General features: G+C 43.8%; 1 protein-coding gene and 1 non-coding gene across 2 annotated transcripts in view; both read right to left on the bottom strand.

Annotated features, from left to right (window-relative positions):
• Positions 1–25,622, bottom strand: part of TMEM178B (transmembrane protein 178B) — a 381,889-nt gene that overhangs the window by 70,031 nt on the left and 286,236 nt on the right. The window lies entirely within an intron of this gene.
• TRNAR-CCG (transfer RNA arginine (anticodon CCG)) lies at positions 3,145–3,217 on the bottom strand. The gene has a single exon. It is a non-coding gene; the product is annotated as a tRNA-Arg (tRNA).

Raw genomic sequence — 25,622 nt, 5'->3', positions numbered from 1 at the left:
CCCCAGTGCTCATCCTGTCAGTCCTGTGGGGTGCCTCCTGAATCAGGGACCAACCGAGGTCCAGGGATCCAGCGAGATGCCTACAGTCAAAATCCAGGAGTAATTAGCAAACACTTCAACTGGCCAGGGCTGGCTGTGAGATAAAGGCAAAGCCCATGTGGTGCTGCTGGTAGGCCCCTGAAGATAAGAAGAAAATGGGAGGGGAGCCAGGATGGGGGAGATAAATCTGGTCTGAATTTGCATCGATAGGAAACCTTTCCAAAATTAAGAGAGAAAAGCAAAGACAGCACACAGGTGCGGAAGCTGGGCTGCCCGCGTCCTCACCCAACACTGATTGCAGCTTGATGCTTGCTAATTTGGGATGACTGGGGAGCTGCTGATGAAAACGCCCTTCAGAGCCTCTCTCCTTAATGCCCCTTCTCAGGGAAGGCAAGGAGGAGCTTCAACAATGAAATCGGTGGAGCCATTCCCTGACTCTGTTGCCTCCTAGCTTTGTGATCTTGGAGAAGTCAGCTCACCTTCCGGGGGCTCAGATTCCACATCTGTACACAGAGGGCAGAGGGGGATGGACAAGAGCCCGCCTCACCTGTGAGCTCCGGGAGCCCCTGCCCAAGGCTATGAGTGAACAAGCTCGCTGGGGAACCTCTGCAGCCCCTCCTGCTGCTTCCAGAAAACACAGGATTCTCCATCAAACCATTCTAGCGAAGAATATCTTCTGCTCCCTGCCTAACAGTCTAATTTGCCTCCCATGTGCTCCTGCAGATGGCCCAGAGAAAAGCCCACATTGGTGTCTGAGGCGCCAAGCTCTGGGGAGAAAAGAAATCCCGCGGTGGTGGGGAAGAGGAGTTGTGGGGGGGCGGTGTGTGTAGAGAAGGCAGGAGTCAAGCAGGAGGGGTGCCGGTCAGTCCAGCTCCCCATGGGTTAGCTCCCGCGCCTTCTTGGGGTGTTCCCAGGCTCCAAGACAAGAGGCTGGGTCACAGCATCAGTGTAGCAAAACCAGGGATCAAGCAAGCATCAGGCTCAGTGTACTGTATCTAGATGACAGAGACTTTTCAGAAGAAACAGGCATAAAGCAGTCTCCTCCTTTTCAATCAGAATCAAGAACTTAAATTTACCCTCTAGTTAGACTCCAAGGGGTGCTACAAAGTATTAGCAAAGGTCCTTAGGCCAGAGTCAAGCAAAGGTCTCAATAGCCTACAGCTGGTCTTTGATACCACCCTTCCTTAGTGGTGGTGCTGGTTTAGTTGCTAAGTCCAGTCTGACTCCTTGGGACCCCACGAACTGTAGCCCACCAGGCTCCCTAGTCCATGGGATTTCCCAGGCAAGAATACTAGAATGGGTTGCTGTTTCCATCTCCAGGGGATCTTCCTGACGCAGGGATCGAACCCTCATCTCCTGCCATGCAGGCAAATTCTTTACTGCTGAGCCAACAGGGAAGCCCCCTTGATACCACCTTTAGTCCTATTAAAGGCTCCTCACTGAGTTCTCAACATGTTAGCCCATCTCAGGTGCTACGCTGTGGCACCTCCCCTGCAGGCTTGCCTTAGTGACCTCCTATCCATCCACCCACTCCAGTCTCCTGACCTTGACTCAGCCCCCAGTACACCCAGAGCTGGGCCCCTTCCCATCAGAGTCCCACTTGCCCAAGAGCTGCTGGAAGGCTCAGCGGTAGGACAGCTCTGCTTCTGCCCCTCATTGAGCAGATCCATTCCCTGCATTGCAAATTAGAAACTGGAATATAACTTCTCAGAGAAGGATTTATCATGCTGATTAAATTCTGTATAAATCAATATAGAAAGATAAGCAGTATTCAGGACTTCATGGTGGTCCAGTGGTTAAGAATCAGCCTTCCAATGCAGGGGACAGGAGTTCGATCCCTGGTTGGGAAACTAAGATCCCTCAGGCTAAGCCTGTGCACTTCAACTAGAGAAGCGAGCGCACTGCAATGAAAGATCTGCAATCCGCAATGAAGACCCCGTGTACCGCAACTAAGACCCAACACAGTCAAATAAATAAATATTAAAAAAAAAAAAAAAAAAAAGAACAGAAAGAAAGAAAATCAGTATTCCAGTGCGAAAATCAGGAGCAGTGACTAAACAACTCACCCATGGTCACAGAGACTGCTAGTGACAGAGCTGAACCCAGGGCTCCTAACTCCCAGCACAATTACAGATGGGCTTTTACTCACTGGCTTGGCAACCTGCCTACTGTCTATAGTACGGTTTCTACCAGAATCTGTGTTCTGAGTTCCCAATCAATATTGCAGGGAAAAATTCGGAACAGGCTCTTTCTAAGTTGGAGAGCAATAATTCCATACAAAGTCTGTCTGTATTAGGGCTGGCAGGAGGGGCCAGATCCAAGGAAGTGACGGTCTTCCTGAACTGAGCGGCCTCACAGAAGGATCCTCACGGCGCTAGGGCTCTCAGGACTCAATGTGAAAGGTCGTCTAGGAACTACTGGGGAGAAGAACCTTTCCTAGTCTCATGCTTACTTAATTTTTTTCCTCACTGTGCTATTTCTCAGTGAAAGAAATGAATGAAATAGTTAATTACTACTAATATGATTTGGGGGAGAAAAACTCCATGATCTCATTACTTCAAGCACTAATCAAAGTACATTTTTTCTTACAACCATCAACCTTCACTAACGGGAAGCTGACACATAATCCCCTTCTGATGGTGCTGATACAATGCCCATGCTCAATGCTCAGTGATGTTCGTGAGACAAAAAAAGTGTTCAGTCTGGATGATGTTTTGTCCTCTTGGGGCTCTCTTTTTCTCCCATGAACGACAACAATCACAAACACCTTAGGGTGCTATTGTCCCCACACTGAATTGCTGAAGGGCTTTCAACGCCCCCTAAGTAGCGGGGATGATTGAAGTGCTTTTTCACCCTGTAACAGTGACCTTCTTCATGATCTTTCTCTTAATATCATGTGGACTTCCAGGAGACTGCTAAGTGACTTCTAGGAGACATGCCAACCCTCAGTGTTAAAGAGAGCCTGAAGATACCCTGAGCCTTGCCCATCATTTTTTTTTTTTTTAAATTTTTAATTTAATTTTTTGGCTGCACTGGGTCTCAGTTGCAGCACACAGGATTTTTGTTGCCAAGTGTGGGAGCTTAGTCACAGCATGTGGGATCTAGTTCCCTGACCAGGGATTGAACCCAGGCCTCCTGCATCGGGAGCAGGGAGTCTTAACCACTGGACTATCAGGGAAGTCTCCCATCTTCTCTTCTTTAAGGTCCCATTTGGAGTGGCTTCTTGACTCCGAACAGATACAAGTAGAGGAAGAGGACGGAAGGCAGTGATCAGCCTGAGCATTGGTGAAACCGTGAATGGCCACACCCTGTCGCTTCACCTTTCTGATACTCTTTTCTTCTTGTCATGTGACAGGCCCAGGCTGGGCAAGCCCTGAAGATCCTTCCGGCTCCCAAGATCGTTGAGTCCCCAAAGGGCAGCAGGACCAAGGTTTGGAAGGGAGGGCAACTGAATGGTCAAGGGATGACCTGGGAAACAGGTTGCAGGGTGGCGTGCGGGAGGGAGACGAGACGAGGTAGGGCATTTGCCTCTTTGGACCTTTGGAAAGAGACTGTTTTCTTCCTCTGGAACTTGGACATCAAACTCCTGCGCAACAAGGCACCCGAGGCAACGATGAGCAGCTTGGGATGAGGAACAGTTGAGGGGTGCTGGCAGAGCAGTTCCTCCCTGGTGTCATGACCCACCCCTCCTCCACCCGCACCACTCTCTAGTTCTCTGCACTCCCCCACCTCCTGGGGGGTGGGGAAGGGTATCAAGACCCCGGAGCCTCTTGCCTCATCCTCTTGCACAAGGAACAGCCAGATGCCTGGCTGGGAGGAGCCCTGGTCTCCGTGATGATTAGGAGGGTGAAGATAATTCCATTACCAGTAATAGGATGTTGTAAACATTTCGTCTCCACCTGTTAATTAGCACCACCCCCTCTTTGCTCCCGAATATGAAGCAATGCTGCGTAATCATGGCATTTTGCTGGTGATGCTGTTTCTCATATGTGGTATTTCAGTGGTTTGTGTGGGAGAAAGAATTAATTATAGCTCTCCGGTTCCAACCCATTCTCAACCCCACCCCCGTCCTCTTCTCCCATTCCCCTGATATAAAAAGCCATATGTGTATAAATAAGCAGAGTAAACACATCATGCTGTTTCCTGTTTACTGAGGCAGGGGGAGGGGAGAGCACTGTGGACCAAACACCCAACAAAGTCCCAGGTCTGCCTCTGGTACCACCACAAACCAACACAGAAGCCGTGGGGACCTCTGTCTCTGGGCCTCAGCTTCCTGGTCCTAAAACAGGGATAACAAAGCAGTCCTGCTCATGCTGAGCTCACTCTGAGGACCAGAACAATGAAACCCGGGAAGCTATGTGATTTAGCTGTATACATTAAGAAGTAAATTCTTAGTAACTGTTCCATGTGTCCATGGAACTCCTTCTATAGAGTCTTCTGCAGCTTATCTACAGCCAGGTTTCTTTGGAAACCTAACCAAACTAAAGAACTAGAATCGAAATTATTAGATACAAATAAGTCAATAGCTGATGCTGGGAAAGATTGAGGGCAGGAGGAGAAGGGGACGACAGAGGATGAAATGGTTGGATGGCATCACCGACTCAATGGACATGGGTTTGGGTGGACTCCGGGAGTTGGTGATGGACAGGGAGGCCTGACGTGCTGCGGTTCATGGGGTCACAAAGAGTCGGACACGACTGAGCAACTGAATTGAACTGAACTGAAGTCAATAGAGGTGGGGGCGGCTTAGATGTCAGGAGGCTGGAGAGAGGGGGATGCAGTGGGTGTGAGAAGCAGCAAGGGATGGTGGGTAGTCAAAGAGATGATGATGAAAGGTTAGGGGATCGCAGGTGAGTCCAGACTTTACATATGTGGGGAGCACATATTTAAAACATGGAATAAGAACCTTAAAATGGGCTGGCACACTGGGGGAAATTCAGAGTGGAGAGGTGGAGGAGGACTAGGGCTAAGAAATACATATAAATATATATGCTATGCAATTTGCTTTATCTGTATCTTAGAATCTGAGAATCTATAAACGAACCAGGCATAGATGAAAAATGGAAAAGGATAGAATTTGCTCAAAATACCATAGATCTATATTAACACTGGTGGTGGGAAAAAATAGCGGCTGTGTCGTGGGTTGTACCCCTGGGGTGGAGGAGCTGTGGACACTATTATGCTATACAGGGGCCACGATTTGGCTTCTGTTGTCAGAAACTGTGGAGGGTGAGGCACTTTATAATTTATAATCCCCTGAACAACTCTTGAAGCAGGTATTATAACTGATCAGGAGGCAGAGGCTCAGAAAAACAGATGTCTTGCCCAACGCCACACAGCCAGTTAAGTGGCAGAACTGGGATTCAAACCGTATCTTACTTCTGAGCTGCCTCTCTTGGTAGACAGGAGGGTCCCTACTTTGCTTTAAGCCCCCAAAACTAGGATGAGAGGAGACCACATCTAAACCAACCAAACTCTCTTATGCTTAAAGCCTAAGTGCTTGTCATCATACCCATTTCCTCCTAGAAAAGTCCAACTTGTTTCCATCCTGGAAGATGGAGAAAAATGTACCAAAACCATCAATGGTCAGGCTGTGGGCCAATTACCATGGAGCTGCTTTCGGTCCAGTCATTCCAGGGTCTTGTGCAAGCCACAGAGGACGCTTCTATGGTCAGAGAGAGAAAACGTTGACTAAACTGAATGGAATCTATCTTCAAACAAAATCCCCCAGAAATGCAACTGCAAGTCAAGGAGAAGTCAGGTAACACAGCATGCCCATGATTTACTGAGACAAGAAGAGGAGTTTCCTTCAACAAGTCCAGTCTTTAGAAAGTAAAAAAAGAAAAAAAAAAAGAAAATATAAATAAGTAATATAGGGTAAACACCAAAGAAATGAAGACATCCTTTTGTCTAAAGAATAAAAGAAAAAAAATTTAGCCTAATAAATTCCTCCTAAATTAAGGTGAGAAGTATTTTTTTTTTTACTAATTCCCACAAATGGAGTGTTGCACACCTGAAGAGTCACTTGTCTAGTTAGCCTTCTCCAAACCTACACACAGCGCCCATAAGAGAAGCACGTGCATGGCCTGTGAGAACCACAAAACATGAAACGCAGTGGAAAGAAAGAAGGTCTTGAGAGCGTGAGAGCATCTTTGCAGCAGATGGCTGCCATTTTGTCTCAGGGACCCTGCTCCTGGGAGTACCAGCTACTTCATACAAAGAGGCTGAAGCAGGGCTACAGCTGAGCCCTGACCCCACAATGCTGACGGGATGAACCCTTTTCCCTTCTCCTGGCCTCTGAGCCACACCCCCAAATCCTCCAAGTCTCTTCAACTCCCATGTCTCCCTGGAAGTTCTCTGATTCCTTCGTTCCTCCTTGATCCAAGCATCTACCACACTCTGGGCTGAAAGCACCGTTCCTATACCTATTATGCCCCTATTAGTTCTCATTCTCCTGGTATCAAGGGGTTTCTATTTTCTTTGACTCTTCCTCACTGCTGAGTAAAGAGCTGTCACTCAGTAAATATCCCACTGATTCAGTAAGAGATGAAGGATTTAGGAATTCTTGGTTTCATAGTTACCTAAAGATGGAGGGAAGGAGAGCAGGATAAAGACCATGGTACCCTGGGGAAGAGGAACCCCTTGGAGCACCCAGGACAGCATTCTTCCCTGGCTAACAAGCTCTCTTTACAAGGAGGAAAAAATGAATTATCACACATTTTGTGAATTCCCAGCGTCTAAACATACCACAGAAGCACAGGCTCGAAGTGCTGGAGCTGGCAAGTTATTTGCCTTAAATAACAGGGCTTGGAGATGGTAAATGCAGAACTTTGGGTAACTTGCTAATGACTCACTCTAAGTCTTTTTTTTTTTTTTTTTTCCCAGAAGTGTTGAAAGTTTAGTGAGACTAAATGCCAGATGCAAGCCCCATTAGAACTTGTGTCTGGTTTGCTCTGGAGCAGGGAATTCACACTTCAATCTCTTCGATCCATTCCCAAGAGTTAGATTATGGCCCAGAGGGGCACCAGAAAAATGCTGCTGTCCACAACACCAGATTTCATCTTTGATCTCCTCTCTCCCTGCTCAAAACCTTCAGGCTCTCCTTTCCATCTGCAGGACAGAGTCAACGACTACTGCAAACGGCCCTTGGCTACTGGATTCTAGTTTGGAAAAAAAAGAAATCCAATCACAAAAGACATTTGAGGGACCACTGTGGACATGAGACTAAGAACTAGGCATGGGTAATATTAGGAAATTATTATTCATTTTGCTGAATGTGGTAATGACAATGTGGATATGTAAGTACTCTGGGGTATTTAGGACCATGAAGTCTGCAATTTACATTGGAGCAGTTCATTAAGAATCAAACACTTTTTGACAGGTAGAGAAGAGAGAAAGATGAAGTAAATATGGAAAAATGTCAGCGTTTGTTAGACTTGGATGGTGGACCTATGAATATCACCCATTCCTTTCAGGACAAGAGTGTAAATTTTCTTTCAAAGAGATAAGTGTGAGAAGTTTATGTCTGGTATGGGATTGAAAACTAAAGGCTAGACTAGACAAGTATCTTTGCCTCTTAGTCCCAAACTCTTAAGTAACATCTCTAATCAAACGGCATTTGAGGACCAGGTGGTTTGAGACCTCTGTTTTGAATCTGAGGGGTTACTACATGCCTTTTCTTTCAATTTTTGTTAATGCTTAAATTTTTTGTAATAAAAATGGTATGCTGGTTCCTTAAAACATTAAACAAGGGATTACCTTGTGATCCAGATTTCACTTCTGGGCATATACCCAAAGGAAGTAAGAGTAGGGATCTGAATAGATATTTGCACACCCGTGTTCACAGCAGCATTATTCACAATAGTCAAAGGGTCGAAGCAACCCAGACGTGCATAGACAGATGAGCAGATAAACGGATGTGGTATGTTCACACAGTGGGACGTTCATTTATTCTGACACATGCTTCAACATAAATGAACCTTGAGGATGTCGAACTAAGTGAAATAAGCTGGCCACAAAACAACAAATACTGCATGATTCCACTTATCTGGGATACCTAGAGTAGACAATTCATAGCAATGGAAAGTAGCACAGTGGTTACCTGCTAGGGGAGGAGGAAACGGGGAAGTGTTTAGTGACTGGAGAGTTTCACTTGGGGCCGATGTAAAAGTTCTGGAGATGGGTGGGGGGTGACAGTTGAATTAACTGAATGAGACAAAGCCTTCCACTTAAAAACAGTTAAATGCATGAGACAAGTGCTCAGGGCCGGTGCCCTGGGATGACCCTGAGGGATGGGACGGGGAGGGAGGTGGGAGGGGGGTTCAGGATGGGAAACACATGTATGCCCATGGCTGATTCATTTCAATGTTTGGCAAAAACCACTACAATATTGTAAAGTAATTAGCCTCCAATTAAAATAAATAAATTAAAAAAATGTTTTAAATGAGAAAAAAGTTAAAATGGTAAATTTTATGTTATGCATAAAGTATTAGTCACCCAGTCATGTCCGACTCTTTGTGACCCCATGAACTGTAGCCCTCCAGGCTCCTCTGTCCATAGGATTCTCCAGGCAAGAATACTGGAGTGGGTTGCCATTTCCTTCTCCAGGGGATCTTCTCGACCCAGGGATCAAACCTGGGTTTCCTGCAATGAAGGCAGATTGTTTACTATCTGAAACACCAGGGAAGCCCTCTAGTTTGGCCACAATTAGACAGCCTTCATAATAAAGAGTTGAAAGAAGAAGCTAAGCAGGCTGGCAGTAAGCCTCCCCAGCCTGGCCTTCGTGGCCCTCAGGTTCTGCTGAGTGCTTCCTGCTCCGCTGGGCCCTGCACACAGCCCACGATGCCCGGCCTCTTTGCGTCTTTCCTCCTACTAGCCCTGCCATGTGAATTCTCTCTCTCCTTTTCCATCTGTCAAACCCCATCTATTCTGGAAGTCAAGCACCCGTCTTTAGCAAAAAAGATATCCTCTTTTTAAAACTCTCCCCAAGTCTGACCACAATGATCCTGTCTTTCTCTCATTTCTGCTGCATCTTGTCAGTATTCTCCATAAACATCTGTTTACTCTTAATATACAAAATCTATGCTCAGAATCTGGCCAAGGCTGAATATGCTGTGTGTACAGTTCACTTGAGAGGCCCGGCAGAGGTACAAGAAGCATAAATTTTCTTTCAAGGGGATACGCGCGTTAGAAAGGTCATGGGTAACAGGGGATTGAGAGTTAAAGATCATAGCTGGGAAATTACGGTCTCCACCCTTGATCTCCAGCTAAACATAAAATTTCCCACCAAATAGCATTTCGGGATGCGCCAGGCAGTTTGAGGAATTTCTGACTTTGAAAACCCCACTAGGAGACCCACCAGCCCCCATCAGAGATGGGGGTGAGGCGAGATCCCTCTGGAGGTGGAGAGAAAAGGCAGAAAGCTCTGATTTCCCCAAAGAGTAAAAATCACTTGATTCTGAGCGGAAGCTGAAGCTCCCACCCCAAGCCACAGTAAAGTATTTTTGTGGACTAGGATGTGGTACATAAAAACACACATAAACAAGCAAAAATTTGTCACTTGAGGACAGAAACCATCAAAGCTTGTTCATAACAGGAAAGTGGGCAGCTGGGGCTTAAAGCCCACGGTGCATGTGATAAAGAATAACATGTGACTGCTTCTTGACGCCAAAGGAGGAGTGCTGCCCCAAAAGCCCAGAAAGAAAGGAGGAAGGTGGAGGAGACAGAAATGATTTACCCTTTCATTCTGTTTGGGTTTGTCCTCTCCCACTCTCTCTTCGAAGCCTAAATGATTCTCTCTTCTTTGTTTGAAGGGAATCTTAACCTGAAATGGATCTGAGTGCTTGAAGTATTTCTCAGTGAGAAGCTGAAATGTCCCTTAGGAGTAATTGCCTGGGACCCGGACAAGACGTGTCCAGCCACTCTCTTGGTCCCTGAAGGCACCGTTCAGCTCCCAAAGCAGCTGTATTTTTAAAAACAAACAAAAAAAAAGAGACTCTCTCGCAATTTTCTAAAGACCCCAGGCAGATCATCGAGAGGCTCATGCCAGGCATTCTGCTGAGAGATGGAGATCTCTGGAAATGTCCTCGCTCCCCCAAATCTCTGAACGACTCCTTGTTCAGGCCCAGAGGTTTCGTGTAAAACCGCAGACCCCACACAATCGTCTCCATTCAGATTCATGCAGACAACTCTCAACAGTGAATGTCTTTGCCACCGATCAAGGACAGTCTCGGAAGTAAATGGGATTGTCACTCTTGGTGACTTTGGCAGCGGTGCTGCAGCCCACAGCTGGTATAATCGCTGTTGTTGTTGTTTGGTCACTAAGCGATGTCCAACTCTTTGTGGTCCCATGGACTGTTGCCCACCAGGATTCTCTGTCTGAGGGATTTCCCAGGCATGAATACTGGAGTGGGTTGCCATTTCCTTCTCCAGGGGATCTTCCCAACTCACGGATTGAACCCACGTCTCCTGCATCGGCAGCTGGATTCTTTACCACTGAGCCACTTGTGCTGGTACGCTATTACTGGCTAATCAGAGATCTTGAGATGGAAGGAGGCCCTCCCGAACTCACCAACCACCCTCTGAGTGGTGCACACGTTAACAGCTCTCAACACTGTTTCTTCTACTCCACTCTATGAAGCCGTGTACACACTCATCCTCTTTTCCCCATTAGGCGGTATACACGTAAGTCCAGGCCTGGATATGACCCAGTTTCAAAACCAAATTACTGGAGAGACCACTCCATGGATCCAGAAGGAGTTATTAGGAGAGCAGATATGACTTACTCGTTATGAGAAGTTGTAGAGAAAGAGACCCTTTCCCTTTTATGTTAGACATTATCCATGCAATTGACAGAGGAGAGCCCAGAAAAGCTATGTATTTTTTACTATGAATTTTCTACTTATACCTCCTGGACCCAATGAGAGTAGTTGGTATCATGAAAAAGTGATAAACTTGCTGGCAAGTTCCTGCTGACTGGAGTTCAGGGGAAAGAGTTGATTTCTGCCAGAGACTGTCATATGGAGTGAAGTAAATCAGAAAGAGAAAAATACTGTAATAGTAACACATATATGTGGAACCCAGAAAAACAGTATAGATGATCTGCTATGCAAAGCAGACAGAGACACAGATGTAGGGAACGAATGTATGGACACCCAAGTGGGGAAGGGGTGGTGGGATGAATTGGGAGATTAGGGTTGACGTATATACACTACCTGGTATAAAAAGATAACTAATAAGAACCTACTGTAGAGCACATGGAGCTCTACTTGACTCTGAGATGACCTAAACGGGAAGGAAGTCCAGACCCCATGGACTGTAGCCCACCAGGCTCCTCTGTCCATGGGATTCAGCAGGCAAGAATCCTAGGGTGGGTGGCCATTCCTTTCTCCAGGGGATCTTCCCAACCCAGGGATCGAACCAGGGTCTCCTGCATTGTAGGCAGATTCTTTATCATCTGAGCCCACCAGGGAAACCCACACAAGGAAGAGGGGATATATGTAAACACATAGCTGATTCATTTTGTTGTACAGCAGAAACTGACAGCAGGGTAAAGCAACTGTATTCCAATAAAAAGATTAAAATAGAAAAGCACAAGAAACCCAGAAAGATCCAGTTTCTGGATCCTGCTGATTCAGGTATGATGATACTACTTAGAATCAAATGAACTTTGCCGCCCAGGGTGATCTATTAAATCCTTACTGCTGTCAGGAGTAAGGTACAATCAAGGCAGTTTTAGGATTGCCCCAGGACAGTAAATTAATGTAGCTGCAACTGCAGAAATGGTATATTCAAAACATTTGCAAACCTGTTTTTTTATCTGTTTGTTTTGGAAAGGAAAGATTTCATGTATATAAAATATCCAATAATCAATATACGAATTAGAAACCAGCAAACTCATAGGCTGCTATGCTAATTACTATCTCAACTTTTAAAAAATCTTCCCAATTTTATTGAGTAATAGTTGAGAAAGATTATATACACTTAAAATTGTGTATGTGCTAAGTCGCTTCAGTCATGTCCAACTCTGTGTGACCCTATGGACTGTAGCCCACCAGGCTCCTCTGTCCATGGGATTTTCCAGGCAAGAATACTAGAGTAGGTTGCCATGCCCTCCTCCAGGGGAATCTTCCCAACCCAGGGAACAAACCCACGTCTCTTATGTCTCTTGTATTGGCAGGTGAGTTCTTTACCACTGGTGCCACCTGGGAAGCCCATACACTTAAGGTGTACAATTTGATCATTTGACTGTGCAATATTCACCACAATCAAGCTAAGGAGCATATCCATCACCTCACAGAGTTGTCACCCTTTTCATTTGTGGTAAGAACATTTAAGGTCAACCATTTCAGCAAATTTCAGGTCCACAATACAATAGTCATTAGAGTCACATGGTTGTACATTAGGTTTCTAAAACCTATTTATTTTGCATACAAATAAAAGTTTGTATCACTTGACCACCAGCTCCTCATGGTTCCCTTCCCCCAGGCCCCAGTAACTGCCATTATACTCTGTTTCTATTTTTAGATTCCACAAGTAATTTATGTCATGGAGTATTTGTTTTCCTGCCTCTAGCTTATTTCACTTAGCCTAATATCTTAACAGTTTATCCATGTTGTCACAAACACAGCAGAATTTCCTTCTTTTTTGAGGCCGAATAATAGCCCATTAAACACTTCCTTCATCCACTCATCTTTCAATGAAGGTTTAGGTTGTCTCTCTATCTTGGCTATCATAAATAATGCTGCAATGAACAGATATCTCTCTGAGAAAATGCTGATTTTATTTTCCTTGGGTATGTATACCCAGAAGTGAGATTGCTGGATCACAAGATAGTTCTCTTTTTAAGTTTTTGAGGAACCTCCATACTGTTTTCCATAATAGCTGTACCAGTTGAGGGGCTTCCCAGGTGACGCTAGTAGTAAAGAATCACCTGCCAATGCAGCAGGCACAAGAGATACGGGTTCGATCCCTGGGTTGGGAAGATCCCCTGGAGGAGGAAATGGCAACCCACTCCAGTATTCTTCCCTGGAGAAGAATAAAGAATCCCATGGACAGAGGAGCCTGGTGGGCTACAGTCCACGGGGTCTCAAAGAGTCGGACACAACTGAGCACACAGTGAGGAAGGAAGGACCTCTTAAAAAGTCTGAGCAATCAAGCACCAGTTAAACGTTTGCAGTTCTTGATAGAGCTTCCAAGAAACTGTAGAGTTTGACTTTTACCTACTGTTTCTTTGTGTACATCCTTGGAAATGAGTGGAAGCCTTGCTGACTCCTACCTAACTCAGTCCCATACTGTATATTAAATGTCCAGCATTGTGAAACTTCAGAATTGCAATGGAGTTAGACCCTTGAAAACTACTGTTCATTACTCAGGCTGCCACGACAGGAAAAGTTAATGCCAACTGGAAGGATTTACTATTCCAATCCTTTTAAACTAATTCCTTGGCTGTTCCTAGAATTAGGTTTTGGATACCACGGCAGGATCCTTCTGATGGGTAAGAAGAGGCTTAGTGGGGAGGAAGCATAATTACTTCAGGAGGAAGAAATAAAGAATTTGCTCCCTTGCTGGTTAGAAGAATTTAGACTGAATAAATTTAGGCGATGAGAATGTTTTTCACCTAAAGAAATGTGGCTCCATCTTCAGTGAGTTCCCAGTTGCACTCATAGCAAACCAGGTGGTTGTAATACTGATACCTGCTTTAACATAGAAAGGCATGCCAGCCATTCATCTTAGAAAAACATCTCCACCTGAAGCCTGATATGATGGAGGCAATTCAGGATGTTGTTCAGTCGCTCAGTCACGTCTGACTCTTTGCAACCCCATGGACTGTAGTCTGCCAGGCTTCCCTGTCCATGGGATTTCCCAGGCAAGAAAACTGAAATGGGTTCCCATTTCCTTCTCTAGGGATTTTCCCAACCCAGGGATCGAACCTATGCCTCCTGCATTGGCAGGCATATTCTTTACTACTGAGCCAACAGGGAAGCCCGAGGCAATTCAGAGAAGTTCTTACCAAGCGCCTGCCATGAGCTTGGCATTGTACCGGGTCCAGAGGAGCCACAGATATATCTGGGCTATTTCCTGCTGCTCTCCAGGAACTTTCATGATACCTGACAGATACTCAAGCTGTAATGAGACTCTGTGAGTAAAGCCAGCTGCTTCAGTAGCAGAAATGTCCTATCGAGTCCCCTAGAGATCCCCAAACACTTCAGTGAACACAGCCTTAGAGCCGTGAGAGCACACACCTCAAAGAGTCGGCCGATGTAAAGCTAAAGGAGTGTGCGGCTTGGTACCTTCAGCAAGTGACTACAGGTGAGTGGAAGAAGGCAGGTGGGGATTGGGTGAGAAAACAGGCTTCTTATAGAATGGAGTGGCCGGTGTGATGACCGTGGAGGGCTGGGTGGAGAATATGCATGAGTGTTGGGTTGTGTGACAGAATAACAGAGCAAGAGTGGGTGGTGAGAGGCCCAGAAACGGAATGGTTGTGGGTGAGCCATGTGGTGATGGGAGACCAGGGTCCAGCCACAGGGAAGCACAGCAGGTGGTGGTGGGTGGGCAGCGGGAGTCCATGCCACCGGGAGGCAGAAGTGGGTGAATACGTGCAGGCTTCACATTTTCCCTTTATTAAAACGGGGTCTGCTAAATAGAGCTGCTCTCCATGAAAACCTTTGCTAAGTCCTAGCTGGTGGTGGGCCAAGATAAGATGGGCATGGCAAGGGAGTCATCAGCCGCCAAAGCCATTTTAGGCAGGGACCAACATCATCCTGTGCTTTACCTCTGATCTACCTAGATTGCCCAGAAATAAAATTTGGATCTTGAGGAACTCAGAACTAGGAGTAGAACTTCTTTCTCTGAAGGTAAGAAGTTATGAGGACCAGGGATGAGACGGGATTTCGAGCTATCTTTTTCTAGGTTGAGTGTCTCAGTCCCTTATCTGTAGGATAAGATGTAATATGTACTTGTCTAAAGGAGTTATGGTAGAAATAAAATGAGACGGTACATGTAAAGTATTTAGTGCAATGTCTGACACATGGATAAGTGCGTGCTCAGTCATGTCTGACTCTTTCTGACCCCATGGACTTGTAGCCCGCAGGTTCCTCTGTCCAAGAGACTTCCCAGACAAGAATATTGGAGTTGGTTGCCATTTCTTTCTCCAGGGGAATCTTCCTGACCCAGAGATGTGTCTCCTACATTGGTAGGTGGATTCTTTACCACTGAGCCACCTGGGAAGCCCAATCTTTGGCACATAGTAAATGCTCAATAAAAGGATATATTACCTAAAATTCCTTCCACTCTAGTATTCTGAGGTTCTATGAATTCTTTCAAAACTGGTTTTATCTTCCTCCAAAGCGAGAGGTCCTGAATGCCTTGAAGTTGTGTGCAAAGTTAGCTCATAGGAAAGATGCTTGCACAACTCACAGTGATTTCTCCAATCACTGGGAATACCCTCGTATTACATTTTAAAAAAGTCGCTCAATCATGTCTGACTCTTTTGCGACCCCATGGACTGTATGTAACCTGCCAGGCTCCTCTGTCCATGAAATTCTCCAGGCAAGAATACTGGAGAGGGTATCCATTCCCTTTTCCAGGGGATCTTCCTGACCCAGGGATCAAACCCAGGACTCCTGCATTAGAGGCAGATTCTTTACTATCTGAGCCATCACTGAAGCCCCTCATGCTACATAAAGTGGATCCAAAGGAACATCCCACCCTCCTGGTACAGCTGATTGATCTTACTCAAGTTAGGACAAATTCCCTCTCCTGGGATTTTGAAATATGGACAGATACAGACGTTAGGAGTTACTGGAGCTGAGTCAGAAAGATCCCCAAACCCTGGGACAGCTCAGGTTCTTTTCCTCCTCTGATCTAGGCTGCTTCTCTCTTACTCAGTTCCATGAACCAGCCTAGCATCCTTTATTATTTCCACTGGCCAGAGCTGATGCCCATTCATTGCAAACAAAGCACACAGTAATGATGCATACAGTTAGTGCATAATCAGATCACTTAGAAGATCCATAGTTTTCATAATAGTTTGAAAGTATTCTTGACTTTCCCCCTCAAAATGATTAAACTCCAAAATACAAGATCTTAATCTAATAAAGTGATAGAGAGGTAGCTCCATGGAGAACAAAAGTAGCATGTTATTTATTCACTGGAGAGCCAAGTTCCTGAGAGTGGATTTCAATATTTTTAACTTCTCCCATATTTCAGAGTCCATAGTGATGCTTCCTAAGGCCCACTTGACTTCACACTCCAGGATGCCTGGCTATAGGTGAGTGATCACACCATCATGGTTATCTGGGTCATTAAGACTTTTTTGTACACTTTGCAGACAAAGGTCTATATAGTCAAAGCTATGTTTTTTCCAGTAGTTCATGTATGGATGTGAGAGTTGGACCATAAAGAAGGCTGAGCACCAAAGAATTGACACTTTCAAACTGTGGTGTTGGAGAAGACTCTTGGGGAACCCTTGGGGAACCCAAGGAGATCAAACCAGTCATTCCTAAAAGAAATCAACCCTGAATATTCATTGGAAGGATTGATGCTGAAGCTAAAGCTCCAGTACTCTGGCCACCTGAGGAAAGAGCCAACTCACTGGAAAAGACCCTGATGCTGGGAAAGATCGAGGGCAAGAAGAGAAGGGGGTGACAGAGGATGAGGTGGTTGGATGGCATCACTGATTCAATGGACATGAGTTTGAGCAAGCTCTGGGAGATAGTGAAGGACAGGGAATCCTGGTGTGTTGCAGTCCATGGAGTCACAAAGAGTAAGATATGACTGAGCAACTGAACAAAAACAACAATATTTCAGAGTTCAGGGAATGGTGCTAAAGTTTCTGCAAAGTTCCCAAATGACCCTTTTTACTAGAACCCCACCAATAAGGAAATAAGATTTTAAATCAAGTCATCACCCAGGAGAGAAAGGAGTTGAAGACACAGAGAGAACCGATTATATCCATGACAACTCAAAGCCTAGAAGAGGGGAGCAAAATTTCAAAACCCCTTCAGCCCCTCAAAACCCCTGTCCAAGTCTTTTAGAGGCCACCTGCCCATGAGGCCCAAGGTGGTCCTTATGAGTGTGATGAATGGATGCTGGAAAGGAGAGGAATGTAAGAAGTTCACAGACTCAAGTAAAATCTTGTCATCACCAGGTAATGGGAAAGAATCCTAAGAGGAAGAGTCTGATCTCTTTGTAAAATAACAAAGCTCAGGAATCAGAAGATTTTTTTTTTTTTTTTGCTTTTGTTTTGTGTTTGCCTTAAGCAGAGGATGCAGTAGAAGGAAGGGACTATCTTCTGTTTTGTCAGAGAGTTGTACTTGTGAAGATAGGAATGGGGCTGAGGAGCTGATAACATTTGTTCCTAGACTCACCTAGGTTAGGGATAATTAAGACCAATGGGTGGCCAGGGAAAAAGATTAAAAGTTCTAATAATGTAAGTAGGATTTATGCCTTGATATATGGCTGAAAATAAGCAAGACAGACAGGGCTGGATAACAATGTGGAGTTGATCTCATAACAGAAATGATTATTTGAAACACTGTTCTCTAACAGGTAAGTCATCACTAATGGTAGGCTTTGGGAACTTAGATGTCTTTTTTCCCCTACTTACTGTAAGGTGTGAGTTACATACAGAGTTCAAGATTATATGTAATGTGTTTCTAATTTTTTTAATGTAAATCTTTATATTAAAAGTACAAATGACTGGGTTGGGTTGAGTTGAATATCTCTGCTAATGCCAAAGTTTGATAATACAGATTCAGCCCACCTTCAAGGATGCTCCTAGAAAGAAAATCGGATGGTAGGGACCATAATGACGCATACAGAACTCGAGGGGTCTGGTTTGGCACTAAGGGCTGGTCCTGTAACAGATTCCTCTATTTCAGTGATGGACATGCTGCATGTGCTAAAAAAAAAAAATGGAATAACTAATGACACTGAAATGTCAGAAACAGGGTCATGAGATTTATATTGAAAAACACGAAAAGAATGGAAAGGAATCTCTTTTGCTGGGAAAAAAAATGGGGGGCATTTTTGAAGACTCATATAAATTTGTCAGGACAGTCAACCAGATTAAAGAAATGATTTGGGTTTAATTTTGAATTCAGGGATTCATAACAGAAAGAAGACTGGTTTATCTGAAAACAAAGAAATGGGGAAAAAATAATGTTAGCGTGTCAGCATGCTCCATAAGGGACAATAAGTAGACTAATTTCATATGATGGATTTTCACACTACATAGATTATTAAAATACTAACATTACTGAGATCTCAAGTAAACCTGACCTACAGAAAGTGGTGAGAAGATATTTCAAAGCATATAAGCATACAACTCAATAGAAAATAAACATAACCCAATTTAAAAATGGGCAAAGGACCCAAATAGACATTTTTCCAAAGACATACAAATGGCTAACAGTTAACATGAAAGCGTGCACAACATCACTAGTCATCAGAGAAATGCAAATCAGAGACACAATGAGGTATCACCTCACAACTGTTAGGATGTCTGTTATCAAAGAGATAACGATAACAAATGCTGATGAGGATCTGTGGGTGGAAAGATAAATTCGTGCAGCCACTACGGAGAACAGTGTGGAGGGGCCTCAAGAAATTTAAAAAAGAACTATCATGTCATCTAGCAATTCCATTTCTGAAAATACATCCAAAAAAAATGGAAACATTATATCAAAGAAATGTCTATGTTCACCTAAGTGTCCAATGATGGATAAATGAGTAAAGAAGTAATACATATACATCCCTGTAAAAAGAAGAAAGCTTGCCATTTGCAATAACATGGATGAACCTGGAGGATACTGAGCTATGTGAAATAAGCCATGTACCACATGGTATCACTTACAGAAAACAAGATATTCACAAATTGGTGGGGGAAATTGTCAGAGGTTAGCAAAAGGGTACAAGCTTTCAGTTATAAGCTGAATGATGTCTGAGAATCTAATGAACATCATGACGACTCAAGTTGATAACACTATCATATAATTGAAATTTGCCAAGAGATTAGAACTTAAATGTTCACACATACAAAACAGGTAAATATGCGAGGTGACAGATACGTTAATTAACTCAATGGAGGGAACTCCTTTCACAACATATATGGATTACCATCTTGTACACTTTAAATATCTTACCATTTTATGTGTTAATTCTATCTCAGTAAAGCTGGGGGAAATTACCGAAAAACAAAACAAAACAACAACAACAGAGAAACAACACACCACCCCACACATATAGGAAGATGAGTAATGCTACCAGTGAACAGTCTCCTCCACATATTAAAAATATAAGCCATTCCATTTGGGATGGACATGTACACACTCTATATTTAAAATGGATAAATAACAAGTAGCACATGGCACTCTGCTCAATGTTACATAACAACCTGGATGGGAGGGGAGCTTGGGGGAGAATGGATACGTGTATATGTATGGCCAAGTCGCCGAGTCCCTTGGCTGTTCCCCTGAAACTATCACAACATTCTTTGTTAATTGGCTATGCTGCTGCTTAATCGCTTCAATCACATCCAACTCTATGTGACCCTATGGTCTGTGGCCCGCCCGCCAGGCTCCTCTGTCCATGGAATTTTCCAGGCAAGAGCACTGGAGTGGGTTGCCATGCCCTCCTCCAGGGGATCTTCCCAACCCAAGGATCGAACCCACATCTCCTGAAGTGCAGGCAGATTCTTTACCACTGAGCCACCAGGGAAGCCCTAATTAGCTATACCTCTATACCAAATAAAAGTTAAATAAAAATAAATAAAAGCCATTCCAAGAGCAACGGTTCAGTGCCAGTGTGAAGTCCAGCCAAGTGAGGGAATCAGCAGTAAGGAAGGAATCAAGGCGGGACTGCAGCCTCCTATCACAGCCAAGCAATGACATGAGCTTGGGGCAGAAAGATGAGTTTCCCAAGCTCCCAAGTTTCTAAAGGGAATGGGGCTGGGAAGACAGGACCATGATGATAAAGGTGCCAGAAATACAGGGAAGGTAAGTAAGGGGGTTTCTGTGGATTCCCACTGGGAGATCTTCTGCATATCCCAGGAGACTTTTCCTCTGAGGCACAGAGAAGCTCACTACTTTGCTGAATTTTGAACTGTGTGTATCATAAGGTTTGTTGGTGGGGCTGAGTTTGTTAGCTTAGTGAGAAAGGCTAGTCCACTACCTGGTATTCCCAAATCAATGTATTAGTGCTGTTTTCCCTTTGTTGTTGCACAGGCATTAACACTCATAAAGTGATTATTTTTTTTAAAATGCCTTTCTTGTGAAAAAAAAAATTTAATAAAGTAAGCCATTGGCAAATGCTGGTAACAGATGAGATCGATGAGGAGAGATCTCAGCAAGTGGTATCTTGTATAAAATAAAAAGTGGAATGTTAAATTTTGCAGATCAGGCACATGAAACAAATTCACTTACAGGGACAAGGGAAATCAGAAAACAGAATTTATGAGTGTTCCAGCCAGCACAAGAGCTGTAATTTATGGGGGGGGGGGTTGTAATAATGTAGTAAAATTCATAAATTGGTAGTTTCTCAAATATCTTGAGACCCATCTCTTAAGAATCCCACCAGATTGTCAGTTTCAGGAGGGCAGACATTCTCTGGTTCTTCCTAGAATCCCAGTGCCCAGGATGGTGCCTGGTGTACCGGAGTTTGAAAGGCAGCAACGAAGGCATGCAGTGCCTTGTGGTTCATAATGAAGGATTTGGATATGGATCTAAGTGAATAGGAAGACTTCAGACATTATTACATGAGGAAGTGATATGATTTCAGTTTTAAATGTCACTCTGGCTGCTACGCAGAGAATAGATGATAAAAAAGCATTGGAAGGAGGTAGACCAGGAGTCCCTATGGAGAGGGCTATTGGAATATATCAAACAAAGGATCATGGTGGCCTGAATTTGGGGGTTGACAATTGGTTAAAGATAAACTAGAGATTAGAGTCAATAGATTTCTGATGGACTGGGTATGGGATTGGGGAGAGAGGAATCAAGCACAATTTGAGCAAATTTGGTAGATGCTGGTGCCATTATTGAGATGGGCAAGACAGAGGAAGGGACTGGTTTAGGGGAGGAGAATTCAATTCTTTTGGGCCATGTGAAGTTTGAGAAAAGTCTTAGACATTGTGTGGAGATGCCAATTAGACATCAATTAGATAGCAGGAGGTATCTGATCCTCAAACTCAGGGAAAGAGGGCTGGAGATTTAAATCTAGGGTGAATAAATGAATGCTGGAGACCTACTCTCTGTATTTAAAATGTAAAAGGTTCTAGCCAAGACAGAATAGAAGAGTATAAATGCATTCAGTTCCTCTCAGTTACAAGAGAAAATGTATTATCTCTGTGGACAAAAAGGAGGGGACTGAATTGTCAATGTCCTAAGACATGAAAGCCCCTCCCCCACATTTTTTTCAATAGGGAATGTTTGCTACTAAGGCCCTCATTTTCTAGATTCATTTAAATATATTTGAGGCCCATATGTCTCTAACAAGGCAAGGTTTGAGGGATATATGGAAAGAAGTAAGGGAATATTTAGAAATAGCTTTTTAAAATAATAATTTATAGACAGAAATATTTGAAGCTCAGGAAAGAAAAGGAAGAAATACGAAAAAAGAAAGTTGCTCCTTCTTGGGAAGGAAAAATTTCACACAACACTTAGTTCTCTGACAAACCAAGTGTGGCCCAGGAAAATCAAACGGAAATTACTTCCCCAGCAACTTCAGGGAAAGAATCTACATCTCTATTCAGAATTTATTGCTGTTTTTCAGTTGCTCAGTCATGTCCAGCTCTCTGTGACTTCCTGAAGGTAGCCCGCCAGGCTCCTCTGTCCATGGGATTTCCCAGGCAAGGATACTGGAATAGGTTACCATTTCCTTCTTCAGGGGATCTTCCTGACCCAGGGATTAAATCTGAATCTCCTGCATTGGCAGGTGGGTTCTTTAACACTGAGCCACCAGGGAAGCCCTCCTACTCAGAATGGAGGGCTGGAATTGTCTTTTATGTGGATTAAGGATCTAGAAGAATTTAAGAGGTATGAACAAGGCCACAAAGGAAAATCAGGAGAAGCCACATACAAGACTCTAATGGGGTGCAGTGGGAGTGCCAGGGCACATCACTGAATTACATGAAAAGATCACAGTCACATGGATGCTATCCTTGCCTTGACTTCTGGGGTCCAGAACACTTCCGTTCACCTTACCTCACTCACTGTACTATTATGAGAAAGTGAAGCAAGCATATAAAAGAAATATGCTGTGCACACAGATAAGGTGTGGACCATATTGTGCTACAGGGGATAAGAGTAAGGAGACAGTGATGCACCTGTCACTGGGGTCTCAGCATCCACAGTATTATCCTCTAAAATATTCAGTTACAGGTCTGATTTCTTCTAGGTCCAACATTTTTCAGACAGACAGGAAGGTATAAGTCTCTTTCAGAGATGATATCCTGCCTCTAAAATGCAATGAGATTAGCACACTGAGACAACTTCACTTACAATGCAATGATTGAATATAGCTGTGGATGATTACAATTTATGTGAATAATTATCTGAGGGAGCGGGATGATAAATGCTATCAATTAATATTTGCTTGTAGAAGGGCATAGAATCCTTCCCTAAATAAACACACACACGTGCACACACGATAGCAACAACAAATAGCTGGATTTTTTACTAGAAGCGATGGGCATATATGAATGGGACATTTGGTAAATGTGTATTCCAGGTAGGAAAGTGAAAACACTAACAACCTACAAAATTTGATATGAAACCCACCAATTTTAGATACGACAAAGAAAAGAGTGTGGAGTATCATTTTCTAAAGGGGCAGAAAGGTTCCTACAATTGAGCATCAGGAAAGTGAAGTCTTTGCTTCAACTTCCTTAGAAAGGTCTTTACACACACACACACACACACACACACACACACACACACACATACAAAGAATATAATTGGGAAATTCAGTTATTCCAAGTGCTTTGCTATCAATCCAAAACATTCAGATACTTTGTATGTCCAGATTTTTGTGCACAGCCGACAGATATTGACCTCATTCACTTTCTGATGTCCAACCTCACTAACCATTACAGAACTATGATCAATTTTAGGCTGTGGAGGTGACCAACACAAATGTATGAAGGCTTTAATCAGTTTCCAAAATATACATCTAGGCCTAAAAATTTTGTCATTGAAATATGCATTTTTTTAAATGCAACTAACTTTGTTTTCAAATTTACATCTATGGGTAGGGGGCAGAGTGCTAAGTAACTTCTTGGTCTGTATCTAGAGTAGTAAGAATGTATGGGTAGAAGAAGATTGTTGCTGCTGTCGTCCAGTTGTTAAGTCGTGTCCGACTCTTGGTGACCCCAGGGACTGTAGCCCTCCAGGCTCCTCTGTCCATGGGATTCTCCAGGCAGGAATACTGGAGTGGGTTGCCATTTCCTTCTCCAGGGGATCTTCCCGACCCAGGGATCAAACCCACATCTCCTGCGTTGGCAGGCTCTTTACCACTGAGTCCCTAGGGAAGCCCCAGAAAAAGATAGCCAATGTAAAATCCTGTAAAATTCTCCAAAGGTAAAAGGATTTTCAGGTAGAAACATAATACACCTAGACAATCCCCCAATTTGATAAAACAAAAACCAAAAAACTCCCAAGAACATATTCACTGTTAGCCTGAACAGAAACCTTCATTTCTTATAGTGACACTCATAATCAAGAAGGTGTACAAATTTCCAGTTATAAGAAATGCACAGCAGAATGTACATGATGGCTTAAAGCTCAACGTACAATGGCTTAAACATACAATGTACAATGGCTTAAAGCTCAATGTACAATGGCTTAAATGTACAATGTACAATGACTTAAAGCTCAACATTCAGAAAACAAAGATCACGGCATCCGATCCTATCACTTCATGGCAAATAGATGGGGAAACAGTGGAAAACAGTGATAGACTTTATTTTAGGGGGCTCCAAAATCACTGAAGATGGTGACTGCAGCCATAAAATTAAAAGACGCTTGCTCCTTGGAAGAAAAGTTATGACCAACCTAGACAGCATATTAAAAAACAGAGACAATACTTTGCCAAAAAAAGCTCCATCTAGTTAAGGCTATGGTTTTTCCAGTAGTTATGTACAGATGTGAGAGGTGACTATAAAGAAAGCTGAGCACCGAAGAATTGATGCTTTTGAACTGTGGTGCTGGAGAAGACTCTTGAGAGTCCCTTGGACTGCAAGGAGATACAACCACGCCATCCTAAAGGAAATCAGTCCTGAATGTTCATTGGAAGGACTGATGTTGAAGCTGAAACTCCAGTACTTTGGCCCCCTGATGTGAAGAACTGACTCATTGGAAAAGACCCTGATGCTGGGAAAGATTGAACACAGGAGGAGAAAGGGACGACAGAGGATGAGATGGTTGGATGGCATCACCAACTCAATGGACATGAGTTTGAGTGAACTCCGGGAGTTGGTGATGGACAGGGAGGCCTGGTGTGCTGCGATTCATGGGGTCGCAAAGAGTCGGACATGACTGTGTGACTGAACTGAACTGAACCCTCTGATCATTTGAAGCCCAGATTTTTTTCCAGTTGAGTGTGAGAAGAAGAGGGTGGCCAAATGTGGAGGAGCAGTGGCTGACCCAGGGACCCTCTCTTTGCCCCTGAGGATCATGTTCCCTTAGCGTTCCCACATTTCAGTACCAGTTCCACTCACACCATGCCCCTAGTGTATCTTATTATCTGACAATGCTCTTTCAAAAGGGGGCAACAATAAGCACCCTGTAGCACAGTTAAAGTTAATCGGCGCCCTCGGTTCTTTGGCGGTGGGGGTGAATGGAGGAAGGCGGGGGTCAACACAGAGCAGCATTTTGTGAAAATCAAAAACATGTGAGCTGAATTCAGTGACTCACTTCCAGAGGACAGAGTATTTATTTTTTAAATTTACTTTTAAGAAAAGTAAGAAACAGTGGCAAGACCAAGTGATCAAAGTTAACTTCACCAGTGATAAGTCATGTTGATGGCAGGCAGCCCTTCATATAACATAGACACTAAGGCAGGCACCTCATCTCTGTGGAATCCTTCCCCCAAAGCCCATGACCCTGGTCTAACTATTGGAAACACATCAGACAAAACCAGAATGAGGGACATGGTACAAAACACCTGAGCAATATTCTTCAAAACTGTCAAAGTCATGAAAAGCAAGGAAAAACTGAAAAACTGGCCCAGACCAGAAGAGAGCAAATAGATACGATGACTAAATGCAATGTGACTCCTGGACCAAAAAAATGCATTGGTGGAAGAAATGGTAAAATCCGAATCTAGTCTGGAGTTTAGTTAATACAATGTACCGCTGCCCGCTTCTTAGTTTTGACAAACCACAGTCATATATGATGATGACAGTAGTGGAAACTAGAAAGGATATACAGGAATGCTCAGTACTATCTTTGTAATTCTTCTCTAAATCTAAAACTACTCCAAAATAAAAAATTTAAAATATATTTGAGCTCCAAAAGAATCAACAGATCTTAACACAAGATGAAATCTTCATTTCTTTTTGACATGTTTTATTTATGGTGATCTCT

The sequence above is a fragment of the Dama dama genome, chromosome 18 (genome assembly GCF_033118175.1).
Source record: "Dama dama isolate Ldn47 chromosome 18, ASM3311817v1, whole genome shotgun sequence".
Classification (NCBI taxonomy): Eukaryota; Metazoa; Chordata; class Mammalia; order Artiodactyla; family Cervidae; genus Dama; species Dama dama.
This window is presented reverse-complemented; position numbering and strand designations above follow the sequence as displayed.